General features: G+C 41.5%; 1 pseudogene; it reads right to left on the reverse strand.

Annotated features, from left to right (window-relative positions):
- Nucleotides 1–1,446: 1,446 nt before the first annotated feature.
- On the reverse strand, nt 1,447–2,474 carry LOC126471242 (protein DEK-like; annotated as a pseudogene).
- Between the last annotated feature and the right edge of the window lie 21,692 nt (nt 2,475–24,166).

Below are 24,166 nucleotides of genomic sequence, written 5' to 3' on the forward strand. Positions count from 1 at the left end.
TTTGAATCTTTTATTTAGGTGGCAGTAGTGGCGCTCGCTGTATTGCAGTAGCTTGAGCAGCGAAGATTTTTGTGAGGTAAGTGATTTGTGAAAGGTATAGTTTAATGTTAGTCAGGGCCATTCTTTTGTAGGGAATTTTGAAAGTCAGATTGCGTTGCGCTAACAAAATATTGTGTGTCAGTTTAAGCACAGTCATGTAGAATTGTTGAAAGGGGACGTTTCAACATAACACCATTATTTCCAATCATTCCTTTGGAACTAAGGGGATTATCTGCTGTTGACATTTTCGGTACTGTTACCAAATCCAGTCATGGTCATTCATTTGTTTTTGTAGCTGTTGAGCTTACCTCTAGATTTGTGTCATTTACAACTTTCAGGAAAGCTACTGCAAAATCTGTTCGTATAGCATTCGTAAAGAATTTTCTGAAAGAAGTAGGGCATGATGACAAAGTAATTTCTCATAATGGCCCACAATTTCATTCTGACATCCTGCTAAAAACTTTGATACGTAGAAGCATTAGACAAATATTTATATCACGTTTAAGCCATGTTGTAACCCTTTAGGACGCATTATGAAAGAATTAGGTAAACTTTGCAGATTGTATTGCTATCATCAACATAGAAAGTGGGATTCAATCAATCTGATTTTCAAAATATCATTAACGAACTACCGAATGATTTTACAACGTTGCCTCCACTCTTTATACTAAAGAATAATCCACGACGATAGTATAAAACAGTTAGTAGCCTTCCAGACACAACTACGTTTAAGACATAGTGAAATAATTAATTCAGCATAGGAAAACATCAAGAAAGTCTCAGAGAAAAGGAAAAAGCTACAGAATTCACGAGTGAACATCAAAATACGGGTAGGCCAGAAAGTATTGCTCAAATCGCTTCATTTATTTCATAAAGGAAAGTTTTTCTTAGCAAGTTTTCTTGGTGTACGAAGATCCATTTCACATACTGCGAAACGCACATGCAAATACTGTGGAACTTGACACCATAAGCACATATAAATCAAGAGATCTTCATCATGTATCGAACATCAAAGTGTACAAAGAATAATACCCTAGGGGGTTTACTGTACTTTGGTAAAAATATACAGTGGCGAGCATAGGTGGCGCAGCTGTTACAATGCATTTTATTATTTTAGCTTTCAGCACTTTTTCATAGTCTTTAACTAATCTGTGTATCTGTTAATGTATCTCTTACTGTCAATCTACATAATTTCAGAACTCTATGCACACATACATTGGTAGATCACGTAACTAATGAGAAGGTACTGAATAGAATATTCTCTGGAATAATATGTTAATGATAAGTGCCTAAAATGTGTTAATAAAATGAAAAAGTTTCAATAATAAAAGTAATTTGAAACTACTCTTAAAAGTACACAGTTCTATTAAAGTAGAATGTTGAAACACTGAAACAACCAAGCACACTTCAGTAGACATCTGGACTTATTCCCAAGGTATTTCTATTAAAGTTGTTTGGTTTTTGCAACTGCAAGATATTACTTCTTGTTATTTTATAAACCAATAATTAAGTCAAATAACATTCTCTTGATGTGGTCATTTTTATTTACAGTTGCATAGTATTCTGCATAATGCATGTGAAGTGCAGGTACGATAATCACTAAAACTTGCAGCAGCATTACCGTTACTTTAATGAAATCCTTCTTGTGTGCCTAGTCAAAATGTGGATAATGAGCATATACTTGCTTACAAACAGTCTTCATTGTTATTTCTTCGAGTTAGCTCCTTCGAAAATTTCTTTGACATACGACTTCGTTTCTTCATCTGTAGGTGGAGCCTTTGTCTTTTTTGAGAGGAGTTCGTCTTCAGATGAAGACTCGTCAACACTCTTACTATAGGATTTCCGTTTTTTAGCTGAAGATTTCTTCTCAGACATTTTGTTTGGAGTGTTTTTAGCATTAGCTTTCTTGGATGCTTTTTTTTAGATTGGCTTCTGCGACCTTTCTATGATTTTGGCTTGGATTTTGAATCATCACTGTTAGCTCCTTCATCAGGCTCATCTTTCACATATTTCTAATCCCTTTCATCTTCTTTTCATATTGGTCTGACCATTTGTCAAAATGAAACCCACAGAAATTACATATGTTATTTCTCACAGGAGTGACCTTCTCAAATGTTGAACAGAGCTCTGTGAAGCTGCTTTAGAGCATCAGCCTTGAACTTCTTGAGAAATGCCTTAGTTCTTGGTATTTCACCCAGCGGAGTTCCTTTGCCTTCTGGTATTTCAATTGCCTCCGTTTCTTTACGCTCAATGAATTCTTCTGTGAATCTTTCCACCTTCTTTCTCTCTCTTGTACGTGATATTTCCAGGGTTTGATCAAGCAATGGAACTGTTTCGTCCCCCGACTTGTCGTTTTCTCCGTCAACATCGTCGTCATCATCACCACCATCCTCTTCTTCACTTTCTTCTTTTTTGTGCACAGAAACAGGCTTCATTTTTTCTTGCTGCAAGAACCTTTCGACCTGAATGTTAAGGATAGTATTGCGTGCTAGGCATGACAGCGCTCTTCGAGCGTTGGACTTAACTGAATGAGGAGTTATCTTTCCTGACACAATCCAACCAAATGATGTTTCCTGTTAGGTTTGGTGGTTATCTCTTTTCAGTTGATCGATGCTCCAAGCAGAGGATCAATCTCACCAGGTTTGTTAAATGATGTGTCAGCTAACCTTGCGTGATTAGGAAGCAGCCAAGTGGAGGTTTCAAGGGATTCTGTTGTCAGTGACCCTGTTACACGCGGTAGCAATGCACAGACTGCATGTGTACTGTAGTCAGCAACTCTTGATGAAATATGCACACCGCAAACTTGCGCGATTTGAACATCGTTGATGCCACTTATCGGTATCGAATGGTGACTGAGCTGTAGTCCCATCCGATCTGCTAAGATCCTAGACATAAAGTTCATTTGTGAGGCACTGTCGAGAAATGCCCTGCATTTGTATACCTTTCCATTTTTGTCGGTGATGTTTACAAGTGCAGTAGATAATAATACTTCTGCACGTTGGTGGTCTCCTTTCACTGTGCAGTATGTTTGCTGTCGTTGTACATCCGTTTCTTGGTTTCTACTGTCACTCTCTTTACTGGCTTGTTCCTTGTGCAATAATGTGTTATGGTGCTTTCTACAAATGCAGCAGTTGCCGGCACGGCAGTTGACAGACAGTTGAAACAAAGTTTTTGTCTTTTTACGAAGTGTATTCTTTTAGCAGTGTCGCTCTCTTTCAACTTAGGACACCTACTTAGCTTATGCGTTGAGTTGCAGAATGCACAGTCGGGAGCAGTCACGAGAAATGTACGTGGAGAACTGTAGCCTTGTGCCTTAGTATGCATCGCGGCCAGCTGCTGGGACTGTGGCAGCATTTTCTTTGGATGAATGAGCTCTAACGTCTGGCAGCTGGTTTCTACAGATGCCACCAGATCTTTCAGAGGCGGAAATGTGGTGTCACCTGTTTTACATTCCCACTGATTCCTCAGAGTCACACTAATATGATCCAACAAAATGTTCGACAGCAATATTTCATGCAATGGAATGCCGGCCTGCATTACCTCAATCGCTTTCGGATTTCTTATTATCTGATTAATTAACATCTGTAAGTCCTTAGCAGGTTAAACTTTGACGGTGGGCAGATTCAGAAGTTCTTTTACATGCAATTCAACAATTAACTTGGGATTGTTACACTTTTGATCGATTAAATCCTATTCAATGTTAAGTTACTCTCTGTAACCGGTAAGTTTTCAACCAGACACACATGATAATAAATAATAATATCGCTGGACATCAGTTAAGGCTTCATTGCTGATAACTAATGCCTTAAAGGTATCGAAGAGGTGCATAAATTATGCTATTTTACCATTGAATTTTTGTAATGAAATTGCTGGAAGCTTTATTTCACGTGCACTGGATGAACTGACAGACTTAGGTGGTAACACAACATTTGACTGGAGAAGTGTCGTTATTTTTGATTCTAAATCTAAGCACAAGTCTTCAAACGACTCCCTGTCTGCATTATGAGATTCTTCTACATCGTTACTATCTAACTGAATGTGGATGTCTTCGTATTCATCCTTGCTTGTATTTAGCAGTGTCGTTGAGATTGGATCCATCTTGAAAGCTTTTAACAAATGTTGAGAGTCTTGTCACTCGTGACTTGATTACTGCTCTTTTCTTACTTAAATTTCGTTTCTGGATAGGATCCATGCTTCAGGAGATTAGCACAAAGTATAATAGATTAAGGAACTAGAGTCAGGCTGCTCGCAGAGCGGGACGACGGTACCTGTAGAGCGCTGATTGGGCTGCAGCTGCTGGCGGAGACGGCGAAGGACAGGGCTCACTGATACACTGGTGTCGTGTTGTCGGAACTGCTTGGCTGTGTTACGACGTCTGCTGGCTTGAGATTTACTTCACAACACAATTCTCGCGGCGTTTGTACCTTGGAGAGCTCTAGTGCCGATGTCTATCACTGCTGATGCGTGAGAGACATGCGGAGCGTATGGTAGTCTCGGAGAATCACTCAGAAAGCCACGATAGCCGGATACTCGTAATTCGCCGTAGGTGCAAATCAAAGCACGGAACTTTTGTGCTGGAACATATTCGACTAGTTATATCCGTGCCCGGAGAATCAAAACGTAGGCAACCGCAAAACGCGCGGTAAATTCTGCGCTGCCTCGCTCCTTCCACAGTTCAAAAGAATGCATATCACTCGTTGCAAAGCAAGGGCGGTTGAAATGAAAGTGCGTGAATGATTGGTGAAAGTGGACTGTATTTAGAGACTACAATACGAAACAGAGTGGTGCGTGCGCGTTGCTTCGTGGTTACGGCCCGTGTCAATGTCCCGGCCGGTTCCGGCCGTGTATTGTGTGGACGGGCGGGCAGAAAAAATCCTTACCTGCAGGGAGCATCTGGTCGCTGCTGCGCCGTTGTATCACGTTGCACCAATTCAGAACAGAGACATTAGTGGATATTTGAAAACTCGCCGTCAGAGAGTTGAGAACTGATTTCTTTATAATTTGTTGGAGGAGTAATGTTTTCTTTCCTGTTCCATCATTTTTCTTTTTGTTCTTAGTTAGGATACTATCATAGTCAGAAACATCTTTTAAAACAGTAATTACGTTTCATACTGATGTAGAATCTTATCTTACGAAAAACAGTAATACAGAAATACTAGTAGAAGAAGAAAGAGTTTTGTGGAGCACTGAAAGGAGACATTACGCTGAAAACACAGGGTATCCCAAAAGTCTTTACCTGATTACATAAATTGATAACTCAGGCTAGAAGTAAGATACAAATATGAAACTGGTGTCTAATTGTTTACAAACTATCAAAGTTTTTTTGACACATCAGTAAACTTCCACATGAGCTCCCTTCATAGCACGTAGCACATCTAGGCGATATTCAATTTCCGTCCACACATTAGCCAACATCACTGGAGGGATCGATTCAACGACTGTGGTTATCCGTTGCCGCAGGGTTTCAAGATCTGGTACACGTGTTCGGCAGACCTCGTCCTTGACATAACCCCTTAAAAAGAAGTCTAATGTGGTTATGTCAGGAGAGCGTGGAGGCGAAACCGTTGGCCCATCACGACCAATCCATCGCCCAGGAAAGGTCATATCGAGATAGGCACGGACGTCCAAACCCCAATGAGGCGGTGCACCGTCTTGCTGAAACAAGACATCGGGTTGATACTGAAGCAGCTGAGGAACAGCATACAGTTGCAACATGTCCAGATACACTGCAGATGTGATGGTAGCCTCAGCGAAGAAGAATGGCCCGATAATTCGATCGTGCAATAGCGCGCACCAAACATTCACCTTTGGACTTCCTCTGGTGCACTCCATGACCTCGCCAGGGGGTTGTGAATCCCAAATGCGCACGTTATGGCGATTCACTACGCCACTGACAAAAAAGGTCGGTCGTCGGGAAAGGCAATTAGTCTGAGATAACCATCATCGTCCTCAATACGTGAGAGCATTTCGACCGCAAAGTCATATCCACGTGTACTGTCATTGGACAACAAGGCCTGAACGATTTGCACTTTGTATGCACGAAACAATAAACGTTTGTGTAAAATGTCATGGAGAGAGCTTTTTGACATCTGTAATTCACGTGAGGCCCTGCGCACCGATTTCTTCGGACTTCGCAGAAAAGACTGACTGCTTCCACTCTGTCTGCTGAGGTTCTTGGTCGACCAGACCTCGGAAGGTCAGCAACCGATCCTGTGTTCTTGAACTTCTCATACCAGGCTTTAATGCTCTTGAGATCAGGTGGTTTCCTTCCAAATGTTGTCTGGAAGTGTCTCTGCACTGTGGTTGGTGATCGTGTCTCATGGTATCACAGGACACACTATGCCTTGTCCTGATTGGTTAACATGGCTTCTTGGGCACTGCACCTCATCCACTACTTACGTACTGCGAACCTAAAACAGAAAAAAAACTTTGATAGTTTGTAAACAATTAGACACCAGCTTCATATTTGTATCTTACATCTAGCCTGAGTTATCAATTTATGTAATCAGGGAAGTAGAACCAGGCAACCAGCTTCTGCAGAAGACCGCGAAACAGGTTTTCGAAGTCTCTGGACAGCTAATCCTTTACTAACCCGATGGAAGTACTCAGGGCACATAAAATGAATCTGTCGATTCAGCATTAAACGAGCTCGGATCTGACAAGTAAGAACTGTATAAACCGACCATAAAGCGGACCTGCGGTGACGTGTACTGCCCTCGTACATAGAATCGCGCAGTCGTCAGACAGCGAGGACGTAAAATTGTGGATTTAACATCTAGCAGGGTCTCGTAAAATGGAACTCATTCTCAAACTGTCAATCGCTAAATGCCGTCGGACAGGTGGTAGCTGTTTCGTGCAACACGGGGCGTCGTGAGAAAGCAGTGATGTGAACGTGTGTGCAACGCGTGCACGCACGCGCAAACCCACTCGCGCTTGTGTGTGTGTGTGTTTGTGTGTGTAACCACACATTTGTGCGAGCGCGCTCCTCCGGCCACGGTGCGTGATCGTGTGCGTCTGACGCGCTGCCGTGACGTGACATGACGTGGCGTGATGTCAGTGGCCGTCAATCGCGCTCCACTGGGCACGCGTGCGTGCCTCGCCGAGCCCGGATTCTGCTTATCGACAGGCGTCCGATCGTACAATCGAAATGCGGACTCTATAGTTCTGATACGCCGGGGCAACTGCGACCAGCTACACGTGGAATGTGACCCAGTAAGCTGCGATCATTGGTATTGGAAACGACAAATGTCCTGCACAGAGGCTAAATACAGAATGCGCCATATATGGAGCAAAATGTAGCCACGTAGTAGCTCGTTAAGCAGTGTAGTGGTTTTTTTCCACGAGAAAGAGATAGTGCGACTAATGTACAGATTGAACCAGAACTCCATCAAAAAATCTTCAAATGTGTGTGAAATCTTACGGGACTTAACTGCTACGGTCATCAGTCCCTAAGCTTACACATTACTCAACCTAAATTATCCTAAGGACAAACACACACACCCATGCCCGAGGGCGAACTCCGCCGGGATTAGCCGCACAGTCCATTACTGCAGCGCCCTGTGAGCGCTCGGCTAATCCCGCGCGGCCCAGAACTTCATCAACAAATTTTCAGTAATGGTAGTATGGACCAGAACACGAAAAGAATGTCGAGTAAACATGGACTCCAAACAACGTGCCTTACGAGCTGTGAGTTGTTCATCTTCGATGCAGTGAAGTACATCTCTTCTACTGAAAACACTTTGCTGTACATGTTTTGCGAGGAGGTGGGGACAACAACAAGAAAAAGACTTGTTAGTGGAGAAGGTGTGTTTCGCAGTAGCTCACAGATCTTGATGTATGGCGTTAGAGACCGTGTTTAGTGGATATTTACTGGATTTTTTTCTTGTTATGGTCCCTAATACTACTTCTCAAAATATTTTTTTACTTATTCATTTAATATGACCTGATTAGGGCCAACAGGCCCTATCTCACATTGGACACGTTTTTATGGATACAATACCTTTTTTATACGTAGTTACTTAAGAAATAAAAACTTAATTAAGTAGTACTAAAATGATTTGAGTGTATGTACTGACAATGTGAGTGAATAATACTACGACAAAATAAATGTAATACCAGCAGTACTTCTAATACTGTAGCTACTATCACTAATAATGAAAAAAGTAAAAATAATAATAAAAAATGATATATAATGATAATAATAGGAATAATAATAATAATAATAATAATAATAATAAACCCCGTGGAGGCCCGGGAAAGGAATAGGCCTCCGGTGTGTTCTGCCAGTCGTAAAAGGCGACGAAAAGAATAAACCACTAATAGGCCTAACCCCCCTTTTAGTGTGATTACTTGGTTCAGGACAGAACTAAAGAAGCCTCGGACAAGCGCCGTCATGGTCGTGGACGACGCTTGAACCCTATGCCCGCCCACAATGGTAACGACACTGCTAGCCAACTGGAAAATGACATCTTGGGTTGTCGGGTGTTCTACATTTTGGTCTTCTTCAGGAACCTGTGGTTTAGTGGCTGGTTGGAGTGCCCTCTCAATTTGTCTGTCCGTGTATCCATTCTTGGAGAAAACTGTTTTGAGATGTTCTATCTCTATAGGCAGATTCTCTTGGTCTGACAGGGCACGTGCTCTGTGGACCAAAGTCTTCAGAACCCCATTCTTCTGTGCAGGGTGGTGACAGCTACTGGCCTGCAGATATAAATCAGTGCGTGTTGGTTTTCGGTACACACTGTGGCCTATTGGGCAAAGAAGGTGGCATATCTGCCCTATGCTGGCTCTATTTCTGCCAAAATCAGTAGGATCCTCCGTAAACACAATATCAAGTGTGTTTTCTGTCCATCCAACAAGATCGGGGGACTGCTGGGGAGTGTCAAAGACTACCTGGGGTTATGAAAACCAGGATTTTACAATATACCTTGTCAATGTGGCATGTCCCTTATTGGCCAGACGACAAGAACTGTGGAGATCAGGTGCAAAGAACATCAGAGGCACACTAGATTAAGACAGGTGACTAAGTCAGCCATTGCTGAACACTGTCTAGAACTAGATCATGCCATGAAGTGTGAGGATACCAAGATTCTAGCACAAACACCCAGATTTTGGGACAGTGTTATAAGAGAATCGATATAAATTAAAATGGCTGACGATCTTATGAATCGTGACACAGGGTACCAGCTAAGCAGAGCCTGGGAACCGGCTCTGGAATTGTTAAAGGAGCAACGGGGCCAGCTGCAACACTACAAAAACAGAAGAACCAGAGACATGTATATGGAAAACGAGCCCCTGACGGACAGCTAGGCGCACCAGACCGAAGATGGAACACCCAGAAGTGGGACTGGTGGGCGCGGACCGCAGAGGGAACATCCAGAGCCGCAGCGGACGAAAAACGGAGCGGCAACGCTCCAACAGGTCGTGGTGAGCGGGCGCGAACCGCAGGGGGAACGCTTGGTACCCCAGACCGTAGATGAAACCCCCAGGAGCGGGTTTGGTGGGCGCGGACCGCAGAGGGAACACCTAGAACTGCAGCGGACGGAAAACGGAGCAGCAACGCTCCAGCAGGTCGCAGGGAATGGGCGCGGACCACAGAGGAAGCGCCTGCAGCCGTTGGTGGAGGGGGAAGGCCATAGGCATAAATACTGGACCAGGTCCACTCGAGGAGCAGTCTCAGGTAGCACCTGATGAAGGCCACCAGCAACGTGACCGAAATATCGTGCAAGTACGACGCTGATATCCGGCAGAATACACGACAACCCAAGATGTCATTAGATCGCCGGGAAAGCCTGAAGAGTTACAACTGGAAAATGATTTAAATCCAAGTAGAGGTGTTTTGCAGGATATGCTTCCTGCAACCACCGTAGAAGGAAAACAATGACAGAGGATGAGATCGTCAGATGAAGTTAATCAACACCTCATGTTCTGTTATTACCAAGCAACAAACCTAGGAACCAACACAACTGGATACAGATCACAAGTATACACAACATTTATTATCAGATACCCAGAATTAAAATTTTTAACAGAACAACGACTAGCTGATCAGATCCGTGTAATAATCAAAAATAACAGGATACCCCAGTCAGAATTAGAAAACATCAAACAACAAGTACAACAAATACTGGAACAAAATAATGTGCAACCAGAAGAAGAAGAAAATACACTAATGGACTCAAACATCTCAGAGCAAACAAACAAAGACCAACATGCATCAATTAAACAATCAAAGGAAAACGAAATCTTAAGACAGCCGCCAGAACAAGCACAAATAGAACACGAAGTGACACACATGTTAGATATAGAAGAGAAATTCCAGCTGACACATATAGAATACAAAGACACAAATGCAGACATTAGACCATTCTTGTATAGACCGCCAAATAACCCACAAGTCGAAACAACAATAAAAACTATCAACATAATCATACACAACAAAATAAATGAAAACACTACTATGGAAGAGCTACAACTACTGGTTTATATAGGAGCACACACTACACTAAATATACACACTAGGCAGAGATCAGAACCAACCAACACACAGAAGAAACCCACAAAACCAGCATGGCAACACAGGCTACAGATCAGAATAGAAAAACTGGGAAAAGACATCGGACAGCTAACACAATTTATAAGAAATGAAATGCCAGAAAAAAAACGAAAAAGGTTAGTTAAAATCTCACAACAAGAAGCGATAGAGCAGTTAGATGAAAAGAAGCAGAAATTACAAGCATTGGCCAAACGACTTAGAAGATACAAAAAAAGTGAAAATAGAAGGAAACAAAACCAAACATTCAACACAAACCAAAAGATATTTGACCAGACAATAGATAACACACACATTAAAATAGACAATCCACCAAGCATAACAGACATGGAACACTTCTGGAGCAACATATGGTCAAACCTGGTACAACATAACAGGCATGCACGGTAGATACAAGCAGGAACACTCACATACAGGATGATACCGCAGATGCCTGAAGTGATAATTTTGCAACATGAAGTCACCGTAGCAATTAATCCTACTCACAATTGGAAAGCCCCTGGAAAAGATAAAATAGCAAATTTCTGGCTGAAGAAATTCACCTCAATATATTCACATCTAACTGAATCATTTAACAGTTACGTTGCAGACCCATACGCATTCCCTGATACACTTACACATGGAATAACTTATCTGAAACCTAAAGATCAAGCAGACACAGCAAACCCAGCTGAATATCGCCCCATAACATGCCTACCAACAATATACAAAATATTAACTTCAGTCATTACACAGAAATTAATAACACATACAACACAGAACAAAATTATAAATGAAGAACAAAAAGGCTGCTGCAGAGGAGCATGAGGATGTAAAGAGTAACTGATAATAGATGCAGAGGTGACATATCAAGCTAAAACTAAACAAAGGTCGCTACACTACGCATACATTGATTACTAAAAAGCTTTTGATAGTGTACCCCACTCATGGTTACTACAAATATTGGAAATATCCAAAGTAGATCCTAAATTGATACAGTTCCTAAACATAGTAATGAAAAATTGGAAAACCACACTTAATATCCAAACAAATTCAAATAATTTCACATCACAGCCAATACAGATTAAGTGTGGTATATACCAAGGAGACTCATTAAGTCCTTTCTGGTTCTGCCTTGCTCTGAACCCACTATCCAACATGGTAAATAATACAAATTATGGATACAATATTACTGGAACATAGCCACACAAAATCACACATTTGCTATACATGAATGATCTAAAACTACTGGCAGCATCAAATCAACAACTCAACCAATTACTAAAGATAACAGAAGTATTCAGCAATGATATAAATATGGCTTTTGGAACAGACAAATGTAAGAAAAATAGCATAGTCAAGGGAAAACACACTAAACAAGAAGATTACATATTGGATAACCACAGCGACTGCATAGAAGCGATGGAAAAAACAGATGCCTATAAATATCTAGGATACAGACAAAAAATAGGAATAGATAATACAAATATTAAAGAAGAACTAAAAGAAAAATATAGACAAAGACTAACAAAAATACTGAAAACAGAATTGACAGCAAGAAACAAGACAAAAGCTATAAATACTTATGCTGTACCAATATTGACCTACTCGTTTGGAGTAGTGAAATGGAGTAACACAGACCTAGAAGCACTCAATACACTTACACGATCACAATGCCACAAATATAGAATACATCACATACATTCAGCAACAGAAAGATTCACATTAAGCAGAAAGGAGGGGGGAAGGGGATTTATTGACATAAGAAACCTACATTGTGGACAGGTAGACAATTTAAGAAAATTCTTCATAGAATGAGCAGAAACTAGCAAAATACACAAAGCAATCACTCATATAAATACATCGGCTACACCACTGCAATTTCATAACCACTTCTACAACCCTCTAGATCACATAACATCAACAGATACGAAGAAAGTAAATTGGAAAAAGGAAACACTACATGGCAAGCACCTGTATCATCTAACACAGCCACACATCGATCAAGACACATCCAACACACGGCTAAGAAAAGGCAATATACGCAGTGAAACGGAAGGATTCATGATTGCAATACAGGATCAAACAATAAACACCAGATATTACAGCAAGCATATTAGTAAAGATCCCAATACCACAACAGATAAATGCAGACTTTGCAAACAACAAATAGAAACAGTAGTCACATCACAAGTGGATGTATAATACTAGCAAATACAGAATACCCCCGAAGACATGACAATGTAGCAAAAATAATACATCAACAGCTTGCCTTACAACATAAACTTATAAAACAACACGTTCCCACATACAAGTATGCACCACAAAATGTACTGCAGAATGATGAATACAAATTATACTGGAACAGAACCATTATAACAGATAAAACAACACCACATAACAAACCTGATATCATACTCACCAATAAAAAGAAGAAATTAACACAACTAATCGAAATAGCCATACCAAATACAACAAATATACAAAAGAAAACAGGAGAAAAAATTGAAAAATACATCCAACTGGCTGAGGAAGTCAAGGACATGTGGCATCAGGATAAAGTTGACATTATACCAATTATACTATCAACTACAGGAGTCATACCACACAATATCCACCAGTACATCAATGCAATACAGCTACATCCAAACTTATATATACAACTACAGAAATCCGTAATTGTTGATACATATTCAATCACCTGAAAGTTCCTAAATGCAATATAACATATACCGTACAGTTAAAAGGAAGTCACGCTTGATCAAGGTCCGCATCACTTTCCATTTTTGACCAGATATAACGTCTGAGAAAATAAATAAATAATAATAATAACAACGAGAGTGGCAGACATGAGAAATATTGTGTAGGTGTAGATATAGAAAATACATGTTTCTCGACATAGACATATTTGGGGAAAAGAAATGTAAGTAAATTGCAGCAGCTAAGAACACGGGGAAAAGGGAAAATCAGCATGGAAGGAAGGATGTGTACAGGATGTGTACAGGTAACATGTACGTGCAGGGACGTGGTAATCATCATCGTTGCTTAGTTGATATAGCATTAACTGTCTTCTGATGCGGGAGGTGTTATTCAGTTCTCTAATATAAATAAGGAGATTATTCCGAGTAAGGTTCCTGCTACTGAGAAGGATATCGAGAAAGAGGCTGAAAGACGGGGGGGGGGGGGGCAAAAAAGATTTTGCTCTGATAGTAACGTGTGTTTCTGCCATATTGTTCAGACAAGAGCTTTAAGGTCGAGGGGAAATACGAGTGTACGTTGACAACAGAGAATATGGAAGCCTCACTTGTGGGTGTGTGCAGAGAGATTGGTGAAATATGGTAAAAGAGTAGAACATCACAGATGTAACAAACACAGGCATTCATAATCAGATCCAGGCTGTGTGAACTATCCTGAGAAAGGCTTCGCAAAATAAAATTACTGTAATACATAATTAGAAGTAAAAGTGTTTCTAATACTTCTTTTTGGGTCAGGAAGGGAAGAGCTTTTCACACTTCTGTAGGGCATAGGGAGATGCTGATGCCTTCTTGGAAAGTGGGTTAAGTGTTCAGTCAAATTTATATTTTCATCTAGTGTTAGACCTAGACTCTTTGCTGAGGGAGAATTAATATTTGTCCCATTTAGGGTTAAAGATGGTAAGCGTTATCGATTTTTCCGTCTAGTGACTCTAGGATGAGAAACCAATGCCCCTTGTGTTACGTATGGGTTGAGTTTTAACGCTGCATCCAGTGTCCATTTTGATAGGGCGCACAGCTCAATATTGAGATTCTCGATAGCTGCCTTCGGGTTTATTGGTTCTGCACATAGCTATAGCTGGAGGTTGCGACGTTACCTATCGGTTACTGCTTGAGTAGTTGGTCTTCCAAACCGCATCCCATACCAGCAAACCAGTTGCTTCTTCATCCACCGTTACTCGTATTTTAGGTACTGGGGCTCTGCACAGCTCTGTTTAAAAATGATGGCTCGATTTAGTCATGGGATTGAGCCGCGCATGTCTGCTTTCACACGCTGCAGCTAATTAACTGCAAGTAATAACCTGCAGTTGCGATTCTGTCGTTAATTAGTCCTTGTACTGGATAGGATTGCTAGTTAATAAAATACACAGAAATATAAAAGTTAATCGAATAATTTAACAACAAGGGTTCCATTCTAAGGTCTGTAATTGATGTAGGCGACAGAGAATTATGTTCAACAATGTTTATTCAAGACTGGACATCTCAAATAAACGGTATGTGGTTCCACGATATTCTGTCAAAATACAAACAGAAAATATCCTTATCAAACGCAGTAATGGTCCATAGAGGACGTCACGAGAATGATTGCAAAATCCTTAAACGAAACAGTCATCCAAGACTCGCGGAAACTAAGTTCATTTCGTGATCACTGTATACGAAATACTGATCAGCTCGAAACAGTTCAGAGTTCAACAAGATGATTCACAAATTAATATAAGCGATACAAACTTAGTAACCCATACTCTGTCTGTCCGCAGTTCCGTTATATAAGCGGAGCAAATTCAGATCTCTGTGGACTTAGAGCCCCTTCAAACGTTAGAGTATTGTAGCGGCCGTTCCTCGCCCAGAATCTATCACCTACACCACTGAATCGCGCACAATAGGCGGCGTGCCTTCTTCCAGCATTCGATCCAAACTCTAGAATTCCTGTCGCCGCTTGACTCCAGCACTGTTCAGCCACTGTCCAACTTCCATTGGCTGAAGGCCATTAACACCTAGAGTACATCGTTCTCAAGCTCTACAGACATGATTTGACTCACTTGACCGCTTTGCTGCGCTAAAGTAATATACAGGGTGTCCCAAAATAATACATAGACTCTTTGAAACAGAATCTCTCTTTAATTAAAGGAGACAGAAATACAATTTTTATGGGTAATAATTTAGATGGCGGTGAAAAAGAAAACAATGCTTTCTTTTGTTTCAGGATTGTCAGCAAACATGGCGTTATCGTTTGAACAACGGAAACGTGTGCTAAAGTGTTACTGGAAAACAGAGAGTGTGAGTGCGGTACGCCGACGTTGGAGAGTTCAATTTGGAACACCGCCATCGACAACAGTAACAATTACAAGAATCAATAATAAGTTTGAAGTCGAAGGGACGGAGCACGATATGAAGAAGGGACATAGCTGACAAAAGAGAAGTTCAACAGACAATGAGAGTGATGATGCAGTAATCCAGGCATACACACGATCCCCCGAAGAAACCTGTGAGGCAATGCTCTCGTGAGACTGGGGTCTGCAGAGGCAGTGTTCATAGAAATTTGCGGTCTCAGTACTTTAAGTCTTACATTCCAAGACTTCTCCATGCTCTTAACGAGGATGATCCTGATAGGTGAAGCGAATTTTGTGAGTGGTTCATGTGAAGAAGAGCAACGATGCCAAGATCGAATTCTTTGGTCAGATGAAGCGACGTTTAAACTTGATGGAACAATTAACTGCCATAATTGCGTGTACTGGGCCAGGGAGAATCCATACGTGACCGAACAAAGGCATGTTAATCTACCAGAAGTAATAGGCTGGTGTGGTCTGTCTTCTGCATGGTTAATCGGGCCGTACTACTTTGATAAACCTGTCACGGGCGACTCGTAGATGTTGGAAGTGATAACCCGTGGTCTTAATGTTGTGTTTGGAAATGAAGATTATTACTTTCAACATGATGGGGCGCCATCTCACTTTCACCTCGATGTGAGGGCATTTTTCAGTCGTACATTCCCTGGCAGATGGACATGACGAAGGTGAAGTGTAGAATATCCCGCTCGTTAGACTTCTTTCTGTGGGGTGCTCTCAAGAAAACAGTTTACGCAGTGAGACCACACACAGTGGATGATCTTAGAGACCAAATTGAGCAAGCCTGTGATGCTATTCCCTTCGAAACAGTTAAGTTGGCATGTCGCTTAGTCGTAAGTCGTTGTCGACGGTGCACTGCGATGGACGGACACCAGTTTGAACATTTACCACCTTAACTCGGACCATGAGGCACGTAACACCACTAAAATCTTATTTCTAACCCCTTTCATTAACGAGATGTTCAGTTTCATACAGTGTATACATTATTTTGGGACACCCGGTGTTATACAGTATTTAAATAAAAGAAGTGCTACAAACACACGGTTATCTTCAGACCATTTACAATAAATGAAGCAGCTGTTGGTTCACAAATAAATAAAGCAGCATTCTTGCGAGAGTGATCTTATGTTAAACGACAACGTATTGTCGTTTAATACAATTTAAACAGTTATTTAGGCCTGCTTGTCAGAAGTGTCTTTCGGCATTGTTTTACAAACGTGGCGTCCGCCAACACATGCGATTTACCACTTTTAAATTATCTCTTGCAATAAAATAAAGTTACTACCAAACTAGTAAACTATACATTAAATAAAAAGACAAATATAAAAAGAAAATGAGGTATTCAAGCTGCATTCTTTTGCTTTGTATATGTGGGGAATACGATGTTCTGACAAACATTTGCATAATGAAAAGTATGCAAAAAAATGTCGTAAATCAATAAATAAAGCAGATAGATACGTAGCTCTCAGGGATGATAGCTATAGTGCAATGTGACTGCGAATTATTGTGACTCGGTCATCTTTAAGATTTTCTGACACTCTGCCACTTCCTTGAGCATATCTTGCACAAAGGACATGCGAGTAACAGCAGTCCAGATTCCCAACTTCGGGATTTTTCCAACAACCGTTCCTTTGATAACGCGAATGGCTCGCCTGGATCAGCCGTGACGGCCAGCCCGGTCGCGTCGTTCTATCGGCCTGGGGCCGTACAGTTGCGCAGACAAATTCACCTTATGTTGTACTAATTGTAGGCAACCGACTAGTTCTCCTAATACGCGTAACGCTTGAAGATCATCAGCGTACATGTTGCACAGGCAGTAGGACAAAGCTCATGACGCATCGCAGACATACTGTGGAAAAAAGTAAGAGACCTGATATTGAATCCTGGGGGACGCTAGATACTGTCTGCCTCCGTTGGGACTTAAGATGATGGACATGAAGCATTGCTGGAGATTCGTCAAGTATGATTGAAACCATTACACTGCGCTCTGCGAGAAATTTTCTGCAAGTAAAAATGTCCAAGTCAACAGAGTCTTTGCTGAAGTCTGAGAAGCACATGGCAGTCGCCTCCTGTGCAATCATGCCAAATATCAGACCGTCTATTACCTTCATTAAGGCAGTTGTTGTGCTGCGACGTTTACGGAAACCTGATTGGTATTGGTCTAGTATGTCGTGGACTATATATTCTGGGGGCATGGATAGTGCAGGAAGAATGCAAATACTCGTAGGTCGGTAATCAGAGGTGCTGTGGCTAGTCCTTTTTAGATATTTTCTTAACTGGTCCCTGTTTTCTGGTCTCAGAGAAAACGCTTGTGGTTAAGGAGAGTTTGAAGATACGTGCTACAGTGGGCAGTAGAGTAACTAGGATGCCATCGTGCCTAATAGATGCTGATCTGATACGTATGAAGGCCTTTTTGACGCTTTTCTCAGTAACATGTTTTCGTGGCCACAGTCGTTTAACCCCATGAAGTAATCAATTTATCTTTGTTTCGTTTGCCGTTCACCTGTGGCTGTAGCTGAAGTGAAATACATGTTGGGTTCTTTGCCTATATTAAGACCATGCATATTTTTCCATGGGACAGCTGGTGTATTTCTGTTGCCGGTTAATGTACAGGTAATATTCGGAGTACCACAGGGAAGTGCGATAGGACCGTTGCTGTTTACAGTATATATAAACAATTTAGTAGAAAGCGTCGGATGCTCTTTAAGGCTGTTCGCAGATGATGCAGTTCTCTATAACAAAGTAGCAACGCCAGAAGACGGAATTTGCTGAACGACCTGCAAAGAATTGATGATTAGTGCAGGCTCTGGCAGCTGACCCTGAACATAAATAAATTTTGCAGACTGAGCATACATAGGAAAAGAAATCCACTACTGTACAGCTACACTATTAATAACAAGAGACAGCAACTTCCTGGCAGATTAAAACTGTGTGCCCGACCGAGACTCGAACTCGGGACCTTTGCCTTTCGCGGGCAAGTTTGGAAGGTAGGAGACGAGATACTGGCAGAAGTAAAGCTGTGAGGACCGGGCGTGAGTCGTGATTCGGTAGCTCAGTTGGTAGAGCACTTGCCCGCGAAAGGCAAAGGTCCCGAGTTCAAGTCTCGGTCGGGCACACAGTTTTAATCTTCCAGGAAGTTTCATATCAGCGCACACTCCGCTGCAGAGTGAAAATCTCATTCTGGAACAAGAGACAGCGTCTACCGTAAAATATCTAGGCGTAACTATCCAGAGCAACCTTAGGTGGAATGACCATATAAAACAGATTGTGGGAAAAGGAGACACCAGAATCAGACTCATTGGAAGAATCTTAAGTAAATGTAACTCATCTATCAAAGAAGTGGCTTATAAGTTCGCCTGATTCTTGAGTATTGCTCATCTATCGGGGATCCCTATCAGATAGGACTGATAGAGAAGATCCAATGAAGAGCGGCGCATTCCGTCATGGGATCGTTTAGCTGGCGAGAGAACGTTACGGAGATGTTAAACAAACTCCACTGACAGGCGTTACAAGAAAGGCGTTGTGCATCACGGAGAGGTTTACTACTGAAATTTCGGCACAGCACTTTTCAGTAGGAGTTGGACAACACATGTCGCGTATTGACAACGAGGAGAAAATTCGAAAAACTAGAGCCAATACAGAGGTTTACCGACAATCATTCTTCGCACGCACTGTTCGCAAGTGGAACAGGGTTGGAGGGATCAGATAGTGGTACCGAAAGTAGCCTCCGCCACACACCAGTTTATGGCTTGCGGAGTATGATGTAGATGTACAGACGTGACTGAGTTCTGCATTTCTCACAGCTTGACTGACTCCGTTCCGCTTTTGTTTCAAACAATGGGCGCCGTTTGTATGCCCGTTGTGTAGCATCTCTAATTTTCATGAGTTGATTTAGTTCTTTAGTTAGCCAAGGTACAGGTGTCCTTCTTACCTTTCCGATCTTTGAGGGAGCGTATTTTTCATATAGTTGAGGAAGTTCGATAGCAACTCCATGAAGTTTCTCGTTCACGTCCGAAAAGAACTGAAAGACGTTCCGCAAACTGCTTCTTGGGCACCAGTTGCGATTCAAGGTAGATTAATGGGGGTTAAGTCTCGTTATGTAGTCAGTTGTGGTTCCCTTCTGAAACGTCGTGATAATTATGTCATGAACAGATTCCATTTTTAATCTACATTTTTCCTTGTTTTGGTCTGTACTACCACGTCTGACAGTTTGTAGGTAGAGTACTAGCTCACCCTGTATACGACTTAACGTGAAAAACGAGATTTCAGTTATATTAATATTTCAATATGAAGGAAAAGACTCAACCACGAATTTCATACTGATCACGGCCATCCATAATCACTCTGTCAGCCATTTTGGGTGATTGACGTAAAGTAATACTGGACTAAAAACACTCGTGATAAATTATTATGGTATAAGGATATTCTTTGCAGTCAACACACGAACACTGTTACTTGAATCGAAGCGTTTTATGCTGAATTACACAGTTTGCTTTCACCCCTTACTATCGTTCAGAAATTGATACATGTAAACGGTTGTCAGAAAGCCAGGAAAACTTGTACTGATGTTGCAGGGCAGGCTGAGTTGTTGTTGTTGTTGTTGTTGTTGTGGTCTTCAGTCCTGAGACTGGTTTGATGCAGCTCTCCATGATACCCTATCCTGTGCAAGCTTCTTCATCTCCCAGTACTTACTGCAACCCACATCCTTCTGAATCTGATTAGTGTATTCATCTCTTGGTCTCCCTCTACGATTTTTACCCTCCACGCTGCCCCTCCAATGCTAAATTTGTGATCCCTTGATGCCTCAAAACATGTCCTACCAACCGATCCCTTCTTCTAGTCTAGTTGTGCCACAAACTTCTCTTCTCCCCAATCCTATTCAACACCTCCTCATTAGTTATGTGATCTACCCATCTAATCTTCAGCATTCTTCTGTAGCACCACATTTCGAAAGCTTCTATTCTCTTCTTGTCCAAACTATTTATCGTCCATGTTTCACTTCCATACATGGCTACACTCCGTACAAATACTTTCAGAAACGACTTCCTGACACTTAAATCTATACTCGATGTTAACAAATTTCTCTTCTTCAGAAACGCTTTCCTTGCCATTGCCAGTGTACATTTTATATCTTCTCTACTTCGACCATCATCTGTTATTTTGCTCCCTAAATAGCAAAACTCCTTTACTACTTTAAGTGTCTCGTTTCCTAATCTAATTCCCTCAGCATCACCCGACTTAATTCGACTACATTCCATTATCCTTGTTTTGCTTTTGTTGATGTTCATCTTATATCCTCCTTTCAAGACACTGTCCATTCCGTTCAACTGCTCTTCCAAGTCCTTTGCTGTTTCTGACAGAATTACAATGTCATCGGCGAAACTCAGTTTTTATTTCTTCTCCATGGATTGTAATACCTACTCCGAATTTTGGCAGGCTGTACTGCGAAATAATTGTAAGAAAAGTTCCTTAATTTGTGCCGTTTCCAAGTTAATTACCATTGAAATTATCTAATCAGGCAGTTGTGTGCGCAAATTCAAGCATAGCGCCAGATACAATTAGTGTATGTTGCTCTCATAGCTTAGGCGACAGCGAACGACACTGCTCAGCCTTTGAATCTCGTTCAGTCCATACTACCGCCCTACGTCCAGTTTTCGTATCGTCTCTGATGGGCTGCTTGAAATTACTCATATAATGGCGTGATTGGATAACTTCGATACTGATTAACTCGGGTACTGAGCCATTGTTCTTGAAACACAACCTACCCTGAAATACTTTTGCAAACTTCTCTTACTGTTTCTGACCAATATACGGCGTGAATCACGTGAAATTTTTCACAGCATGTATCGCGGAAATCGAAAGTACAACTGACGTGCGGTTTTCAGAAGATGGCTTGCTAGTCAGGGGCTCTTGTTGTTAGCCAATAATCAGGTTGTAATAATACTTAGAAGGGGTACAATGGCTATTGATATCAACAGTCTAAAAGGAGGGTAAATTGGAATGTCAATGGTATTTATTTCAGGATTCTAGTGCGATTCGTTTACGATGTACTTTATTTTGAAAAGTTCCCACACCGACACTTGGTTGTGCCGTTCAACCTGCCTAGTTGCTAGGTACGATGTTGTTATGTTTGTTTACAGTGTACATGCTTGCTCCTTGAGTGCACTGGCTAGCAAGTTAGTGCGTGGCAGTCCAAGCAGTAGGTCGTGAGTGTAGGATGGGATTCAGCAATGTTGAAAAATTCGGAATAGAGAGTGTAGGAAGAATGCAGTTCGTTGTACGGTTTATGCAGCGAGATATCCCAATAGACGTTAACCATCATGGAAATTATTTATCAAGCACCTAATTTTTTTGTTAAATTTTTCACTTCAGAGTACAAATTGCATCCTATATCCTCAATAATTTCTGGATGTACTTCAGTCTCTGTCTTCCCCTGCAGTTGTTACCCTCTACAGCTCCCTCTAGTACCATGGTACTTATCCCGTGACGTCTTAACAGATGTCCCTTCTTCTTGTCAGTGTTCCCTATATTTCCCTGGCCTCGACGGTTCTACGGAAAACTACCTCATTTCTTCCTTTATCAGTCCACCTAATTTTCGACATTCTTCTGTAGCACCACATCTCAAACGTTTGGATTCTCCTCTGTTCTGGTTTCCCACAGTCCATGTCTCACTATCTGACAACTCTGTGCTCCAGAGGAACATTTTGTTCAATTTCTTCCTCAACGGAAGACCTATGTTTAATAGTAGCAGACTTCTCTTGTCCATGAATGCCTTTTTGCCAGTGTTAGTCTGTTTTTTACGTCGTCTTTGCTCCATCATAGGTTGCGTAGGTAACAGATTTCCTTAACTTCGTCTACTTCGTGATCCACCGGCCGCTATGGCCGAGCGGTTCTAGGCGCTTCAGTCCTGAACCGCGATACTTCTGCGTCTTTCCATACAGTTACTCCATATACTTCACAGAATTTCGAATATTTTGCACCATTTTACTCTGCTAAAGCTTTTTCCAGGTCGACAAATTCTTTGAAGTGTCTTGATTTTTCTTCAGTCATGCTTCCATTATCAACTGCAGCGTCCGAACCGGTTTTTTAAATTTCCTATTTGCTGAATCCGTCCTTCCGATGATCATTCCTTTTTAGATATCTTCACATTTTCATGCAGCCATTTTGCCTTAGCTTCCCTGCACTTCATGTTTATTTCATTCCTAAGTGTCTTGTGATTCTCTATTCTTGAATTTCCCTGGACATTTTCGTACTTCCCTCTTTCATCGATCAGCTGAAATATTTCATATGTTACCCATGGTTTCTTCGTAGTTTTCCTTTCCAACTTCTGTGATTGCCCTCTTTAGAGACGTCCAAACCTCTTCAGCTGTACTGCCTACTGAGCTGCTCATTATCGCAGTGTCTACTAGCCTCAGTGAACTTCAAACGTATCTATTCATTTCTTAGTACTTCGGTACTCCACTTCTTTATGTACTGATTCTTCATTACTAGTCTCTTAAACTTCAGCCGTCTCTTCATCAATACTAAATTGACATCTGACTTTGCATCTGCTCGTGGGTACACCTCAATATCCTATATCTGATTTCGGAATCTTTGCCTGACCGTGATGTAATCTAACTGAAACCTTCCCGTACCTCCCGGCGCGTTTCCAAGTATGCCACCTCATCTTGTGATTACTGAACATAGTATTTGCTATTACTAATTGATATTTATTACAGAACTCGGTTAGTCCCTCTCCTCTCTCGTTTCTTCTATCAAGCCTATACTCTCTCGCGACACCTTATTCTACTCCATACACAACTGCATGCTATTTGGTTTTCATCTCTCTTTATGTACTAAATCGCTCGTTTTATATCCTCATATACTTTCTCTAGGTCTTCATCTTTAGCATGTAAATGTGAACTGTCGATGCGGTATTCGTTTGCTGTCAACTGCAATGAAATAGCCTTATCACTGAAATTCGTAACGAATGTACTCCCGTTATACCATTTTCTGTCGCTGTTGATATTACCTAATACTCGTCTACCCAGAAGTCCTTGTCTTCCTTCCAGCTCACTTCGCTGACTCCCACTATAACTAGATTGAGCGTCAGCGTTCTCCTTTTCTATCGGGTTCAAACCACCGACATTCAGCACGCAAACTCGTAGAACATTATCCTTTCTTTCGTTATTCACTCCTTTTCTCAAGATCATCACCCCCTTGGCAGTTTGCTCCCAGAAAACAGAATGGGGGACTATTCCGAAATCATTTGCCAGTGGAGAGATCATGTCCTGTGGATACACACAGTATATTTAATGCAGTGTTTCCACTGCCTTGCGCATCCTCACGCCGTTGATCATTGCTGACTGTTCCGCTTTTAGTGGCAGTTTCCCTGCCCAGTTACAAGAGACTGTCCTCAATCTCCATCCGCTCCTCCGTCCTATTTGACAGGGCCGTTGGCTGAATAAGGATGGCTTCTTATGCCAGTAGTCACCGTCTGCCAGTGCTGATTTTTATTCAAA

The sequence above is a fragment of the Schistocerca serialis genome, chromosome 1 (assembly GCF_023864345.2).
Source record: "Schistocerca serialis cubense isolate TAMUIC-IGC-003099 chromosome 1, iqSchSeri2.2, whole genome shotgun sequence".
In the NCBI taxonomy this organism is placed as follows: domain Eukaryota; kingdom Metazoa; phylum Arthropoda; class Insecta; order Orthoptera; family Acrididae; genus Schistocerca; species Schistocerca serialis.